A 7812-nucleotide genomic window follows, 5' to 3' on the forward strand; every position below is an offset into this window, starting at 1 on the left:
GTTGTAAAAGAAGAGGCCAGAGAGGCATGATTGACATCTCAAAGATCTGTGGTGACCTGGTGCTTTCAGGTCTTAGTGGTTGGAAGTTTTGCATTGACTAACTGTAAGACAACAGTGCTACTTTCTCAAATTTGAAATAAAAATAGAATTGTCCAGCAAGCCCAGGGACAAAATGAACAAACAGTATCTCATTTATGATAAGGTGAGCCACCAAGCTTTCTGATTTTATCATGTGGGTCTTCATATTTATGAGGTGTTGTTCAGAGATCCAATCATTCAATGAAAGCATCATTATACATCTTCCAGAGTTCCCTTGAGTTACTTCAATAGGTAAGATTTCAGACTGTCACATAGGAGGGTCAAAACAACATCATCTCCCTTGATGTCCCCATGACAATTAGGAATTTGCCCAGAAAGGCAGGAGGCAAGGCACCTCACCCACTTCCTAGGGATTATCACTGTTCTTAAGAAACTGAATAAGTAACTCATTTTTCAAAATTTAAAATAAATGTAGGACCACATCAGGAAATACCAGAATGAGATCCTCAGAAATAATGCCATAAGAACTAAATTTTCCATCCATTGATTACTGCTCAGTCTGCCAAATGCTTCTGGGAAAGAAATCCCACTGAAGAAAAAACATTTTCCCTAAAGATGTTATGACTGGTTAATTCATTGCAATTGGCAAATGTGCTGTGAAAGCCTTGGGAGAGAAGAGGCACATGTAGTTTCCCCCTCATAGGAATATGCAGTGCTCTAATACACATGCAAAATGGAGGAGGTCCAAGCATCACAAATGGTGAATGCCTGTGACAAAGGAACATTCCCAGTAGAGATATTCATCCCATCAGTGTGGCACAGAATGTCCCAACAAAGTTCATTTGACTTGACTTCTGTGGAGGAAACATGGCAACATCACAGGAGTCCAACTGTAAGAATTATAGGGAAGACAGATAAGGGAGACCCAGAAACAGTCTTGTAGTACCCACTCAGTAAGGTCTCCACTGACACTCAGAGCAGACTGACATATTTCATGTCTGGAGCATCTTCAATCCTGCAAATTAGACATGTTGTTCAAGATCCCAAATGCTTTGATTTTTACTGGGATGCATATACCTTAGTAAACCCAGCTGCCTCATGAAAGGTTGCTAATTCAACCTCACCCTTTGGCCAAGAATGAAGGCCATCTCAGATAGTGGAACTTTTACCAGGATCCCTGAACAGAAAAAATGGGGCAAACTCTCATTACCCAGAAGAGGCAATGCAGTTTGTGCATGGATGGAAAGTACATAAGGCCATAGGCAAAATACAACTCCATAGAGACAGGCAGTTCATTTATAAACACATTAAGTGAAGCAAGACATCATGGTGCACTTCAAGGGTACACACTAATAAACTCAACATACCTCAGAGTGTACCATGAATGATATAAGAAGTTATAATAGTTATTTTGAAAGGGAAAGGAGTAGAATTTGCTACCCAAATTTTGATAAAATTTGGTTAGTCTAAGAAGGGCTCCAAAAACCATTTGGGAAGGTACCAAGTAAGCCTTAAGTACTACTTACTCTTACATAAATGGAAAACTTTCATGGCAAATTGGTGGCCATCATGATATACTAACCAGGCAGATTATATACACAGAAATAACTTTGAAATAAGGTCATTTATTTTTCATTCCTTTAGTTAATGCCATTTGCAAGAGATCATTATACATTCAAGCCCATGAGAAGCCAGGGAGAGTAAAGAACAACTCAGAAAAGATGAAAATAGGATGTGATGACTTCCTGCTGAGCAGGAGTAGGAACTGCCTATCACATGGTGGGACAATAATCCACAATCCTTGCTCAGGAACAAAGCCCCAGAGGATCAGAAAAGTGAGAGGAATATGTGAAAAGCATAGGCAGGCTTTTGCTTGACTTCCATGTGGAATTTAGGGATATCACCTTGTAGGGGTAAGGTAGTCATCAGCCATTACCACTCTTTGCCAAATACTGATACTTTTCAACTTACCATGGCATTACATCCTGACTAACCCATCATCTGAAAATATTATAAATGGAAAATGCATTGAATACACCTAACCAACCAAATACCACTATATACTGTAGGCTATGGTTGTTTACCCCTAAAATTTGATCACATGGCCCATGGAAAACTTAAAATACAAAATTCAAAGTACAGTTATATCACTTTCATACAATGGTAAAGTAGCAAAACCATAAGATGTACCATGCCAAGTCAGAGAATTTATAATTCCTGGTTTCCCACTTCTTAGCCATGTAAAGCATCCTTCTTCCATGCCCTCTGTGGTTTCATGGGGCAAAGTGACTAATGTGGAAGCTGAACTGTGGGTGGAACTGATAGGTCAGTTCTGAGCCTAACCTGCCAGTACAAAACCCATCAATACTTTTTCCACTCCCTCACAGTGACCCAGAATTCCCAAGAGGTCATGAAAAGGAAACAAAAATTGAGCTGAATCTGAATATACACAGGTCAACTTGACAGGAGCAAAATATACATAATCAACGCCCTGACTTGCTGCTCAGCCAGAAACAAGACTCACAGACCTGAGGAAGGCCACACCATCAGCAAGAAATGAAGTGACATGGGACACATTCAGCATAGAATGATGACTACTCCCTGGGAACACTTAGGAAGTCTACCACAAGCTTTAGGAACAGAAGTCAACTAGTCTTCAGGGTTAAGGACAGGCAAACTCCCTCAGCACACAGCAAGAGTCAAGGACCAACATGAGGAGCTGACATACCATGACATTTCCTCCTATCATACAGTTCCACCAGGGCAGGAGACTGTTCTGTGCATCCCAAAACCATTTTCCAAAGAAAAAGGAACAGCAATAAGAAATCTGAGTATTCCTGGAAGGTGCTTAACCCTCCAAAGAAGGCAACTGAGTCTACCAGAGCCCGGATTCTGGAGGTAATTTTATAGTTGGTAGACAAAGTCACACCTAACACTGCCTCCTGAAGGATGCTGACAACACTGAAGACACGGACGAACATGGATGAACTTGGCTGGTTCATTCTGTTTGTCTCATCTGGTAACTTAGGCTCTGCGGAGAATATAGAGGCTCTGAAGCTAGAGAAGGAGCAGCAAAGAACCAGAGCACCATCCCTTCCATGTGATGACTACAGGGCTGATTCAGAGCTTTTCCTCACACGTACTACCATTTTGTATTGCATAGAAACTGACTAAATAAAGCTATGTACTTCCAAGACAGGGCTCTGTGCACCAGTACATGGACATATTTAAAACACCCATTTTTACCTTTGACCTGTCCACAGCACTTCACACCCATGGTGCATCTGCAAGATTTTTTTTAAAAAAATGTTTTTTTCAGGAAAACAATGGTAGTTTAAAAACAGAACATCTCTTGGCCCTCATAGATTTAATTTTTTTAGAAAGAACAAATAAACAGAATTAAGCATCTGATATGGAAAGGCAAAAACTTCTCTGTATAAAAAAACTAGGTTCTGTGAAAAAAAAATGTGAGGGAAGATTTGCATTGAATATTTAGCAACAATCTGATTTATATCAGGAGTTGACATACTTTCAGATATTTTTAATTATTATTTACTCTTTCAAGTTTTTTAAAACATCCTTGGATTAAAAGCCAATGAATTTTATATCATACACTACTGGGGAAACAGGAGAACTCAAATAATCAAGTCCCATGTTATAAGAAGCTATTTAGTATCTTCAGGACAAATCTAAACATTCTCCTCAATCTAATCATTTTTATTTTCTTATTCTTCCTGATATCCATAATAGAAGGTATACTACTAAATGTATGGAAGTGAGAAATAAGTATCTTAATGTTAACAAGAGTTTCTAAAATGCACAGCAATGAACAGTATTGGAAGTATTAGGCAAATATTTTCCTGGCTCCATCAACAGATGAGCACAGTGTATTTTCTGTGGAAACATGTCCAATGGCTCAGCACTAGTAAGGCTGAGAATTAAAAGGAAAAAGGAACAAGTCAATCAGTTCCATTTGTTTCCATTTACTTTTGTTGTGCAATAAATGATACTGCATTCTCACTGCCACTTTGAGTTGCAATCAAAGCAGTTGACAATTTCCACAGTCTCCAATGGGGTCTCCCATGCAGGTGGCCACTTTCAGCTTTAGAGTCCACAATTTCAGCATCTGAGTTATGAGCAGAGCAGTCCTTTCCTGAAAAGGAACATTTATCTAAGCATTTGCAGGGAGCAGAAAAGAGAAAACCTCAATATGCTTCTTCCTAGTTAATTTCAACCACCTCTGCCAAGATCACGGCTCTGGTCTCAAGCCTGCACCTACAGCCTCCATGACTGACAGGATGAGAAGGTAACACTGAAGTTGGAAGGCAGCAGCATTTAGAATCGCAGAGACCCTAGAGACTCTGCACAAGCAAAATGTGAAATGAAAGGCTCATGTGGCTACTTTTGGAGATAGTTTTCTGGGTGCTTATTATTTATTTTTAACTTCTGGATAAATTTGGAGTACAAAGTTTCTTAGGAGTTTTTTGAGAAGGAAAAAGTGAAAATTAATATTATAGCGTGTTCATATTTAGAATGCAGATTTCAGCCATCTGCTTTTATATGAGACATATTAACTCTTAATTTTAGTTTAATTTTGATGGTAATGAAGTGAACAATCAAATCCATCTTTTAAATAAATTTATATCCATATCCAATGACATTAATTTTCTTAATTAGGTATAAGTTTTATGTCTTAAAATCTATCAATTTTAAAAACTTTAGTGCAGGCATTTTGAGTTATTAACTTTTCAACAGTTTATGTTTCTTGGTATAAAAAGCTAAAAAATAATGGAAATAACTGGATCCTAAACTTGGAGATTTATCCCTCTGTATGTTTATAACCTACACAGTATCCAGAGCAGTGGAGCCTAAATCATAACAGGTTTGTGTCTCTGCAGATCAGAAACACAACATGCAAGCCCATTGAGCTTCTTTAAAATAATTTAATTTAACCTGGGACATCTTCTCCCAGGTTATCACACTGGGAGAAGATGTCCTTTCTCTTCTTCCTTCCCTCTCTCCTTTCAAGGTTTATTTGGAACCTTGAAACCTCTGAAAACTTTAGATGCTAACCTGATATTAGAGTAACCACCAGTCCAAAAATGGTAATTTGATAATATAAACGGGTAAAATCTGGTTGCAATGAAAATATATTTTTACTGTCATGCTAGAAAATATTTGAAATCTAATGGTCAGGCTACAGAATGATTCTTCACAGTTAAAAAAAAAAATGAGGGGCTGGGGTTGTGGCTCACTGGTAGAGCACTTGCCTAGCACATGTGAAGCACTGTGTTCAATCCTCAGCACCACATAAAGATAAATAAATACAGGTATTGTGTCCATATACAACTAAAATTATATTTTTTTTAAAAATGCGAGTGAACAATCATGGGCATGGTCTCCAACCCTCACTCTCTGGGTTTTCCTCTTGTATCAACTTTTTCCTATCAATGTATCTGATAACTAAGTACCATGCTTCATTTTTAAGGGATAAAGAAACTCAAGCTATACTTAAAACCCAGATCTTGAAATATTACATATAAGGAGCAAATACTCAACTCTAAGTCTACATCACCAACATTTACAAGGATGTACTTACAGAGGGCAGACAGAGCTCATTTTAAGCTGTACTTCCTGAATTAATTAGCTCACTCTCACAGAAAAATCACTCTACCTCTTTAGAGGGTTGTAGAGCACTTAACTTTTTATTGTATTCACTGATTTAATCCTCTGAACTACTCTTCATGCAACAGAAAAGGCAATTTACTCAATGACATTGGAGTCTTGTAATAGAATAAGACATCTCCAAAAAGCAAGCCTGCTGCTTCCTTCACACTGTACAGGAAGAAAATCCCTACTATCAGCAGAGCCTACCCCTGGCCTTCTCCCATGTGATGTCCCAGGACAGTGGTCATTGCCCATCAGCATCCTGGTGTCTGTTGACTTCCCCCAGTGACTCTAACATTGGCACATTTACTTATTTATATATTTGAGTTTTTCATCATCAGCTTACTAGATGAGTAACCTTTATATAGCCTGTTCTAAAACTAAAAAGAAATCATTGGAAATAATGAGTAGCCCCAATAATTCCCTTCTGATTAATTTCCTTTATGAGCACTTACTGGAAACCAATAAGGAAGAAAGCTATCAAAACAAAATAAAAAACAGATTTATAATTTATTTATAATTTATAAATTTATAATAAAAAGAAAGTAAATAGAAAATAACATGAAAAAATCCAATTTCTTCAAATTCAATAAAATGCAAATATTAATTTTTGAGCTACAAGAATGGAAAATAACTAAGGATGAAAGCTCTCTCTGAGGAAGGAGCAAAGACAGCAGCCGACTCACCATCTCTCCGATTTAGACTTGCAAAGCCAGGGCCATGGCTACTGGACAGCTCTGAGGAGCTACTGAAGGATACCCGAGGCAAGGCAGAGGCCAGTGGAGCATCACAGTTGTCTGCAGAAAAAACAATACAAGCAGGTTATCACACTGGGAGAAGATGTCCTTTCTCCTCTTCCTTCCCTCTCTCCTTTCTTTTTTTCTTAAGAGGCTAGAACTTGCACCAGTCTTGGTCATAAGTGCATTAGCCCATATTTAACAACAGGCTGTTAAGGAAAATAAAACCCCTGGTTTCAGCCTTTGTCATTGTCCATGGTGTAACTATTCTCAACAAGGCCAATTCAAAGCCCTTAGTGTGAAGTTATTGAACTTGGGGCTGGGAAGGCATGCATACACAAGCCACATAGCATTTCCAACATGAACACAGAAGACATGTAAACAGCCTGAAGACCAGGGGTTATAGCAAGACACCACAAAAAAGGCAGTAAGAGGTAAGTTGTGATAATTGATTACCTGTATTTTAATATGATGATTGGCTTATTTTAACATTTACATAATTTAATTTTAAATAATGATGATATTTTAAAACTGGCTTGCAAAACTCATGAAAAATTAATGGTTGGTTCTTGCCAACAACTACTGAAAACTGGCACCAGCACATGACTCAATGGGGACATATCAGAAGGATTTCCTTTAAAATCAGGAAGAAGACTCATAGACAACACTGCTTCTGTTGTCATTATACTGCAAGTCCTATCAGTAAACAGAAGAAAATTTTAAAAAGAAAAGCATATGAACTGGAAAGAAGAAAAAGCAACTGTCAGCACTTTCCAATGATGTGACTCCATAGGTAGAAAAATCCAAAAAAGGTCGTTTAGCTATTAGCTCAATATTCAAAAACTAATGCTCTATCTAAACACTAGCCATACTTACAAAAAAAAAAAAAAAACAGGAAAAAATAAGAGAGAATATCAAATGGTAACAAAATATAATGATATCTAAGAATGCATCCTACAAAATGATGCAAGCGTTTATGGGGATCATTATAAACACTGTGTTGAAAAACAGGGGAAAAAAAAAAGCCTACATAAATGCAGTCTACAAGAACCACAAGCAGGAAGGCTTCGTATTTTTAAGGTATCATTTTCCCTAACTTGAGCTAAAGAAGCCCAATCAAAAGCCCATGAGGTTATTCATAGGACTTACTTGAAGGAGTGCCCCACATGGCTCAGGGTTCTTAACATAGGGAACAGGCAACATTTAGGGGTTCTGCAAACATTAGAAAACAATTACATCTTTATTTTCACTAACCTCTAACTAAACTAAATATTTAATTCAATCATGGAAGTAGACAAACAGGCCACACAGGTTCAGCATGTCCTCTTCATTTGTCACCAACATTAATTACGGATATTTTTATAGCAAT

The sequence above is a fragment of the Urocitellus parryii genome (assembly GCF_045843805.1).
Source record: "Urocitellus parryii isolate mUroPar1 chromosome 13 unlocalized genomic scaffold, mUroPar1.hap1 SUPER_13_unloc_8, whole genome shotgun sequence".
NCBI classification, from domain to species: Eukaryota; Metazoa; Chordata; class Mammalia; order Rodentia; family Sciuridae; genus Urocitellus; species Urocitellus parryii.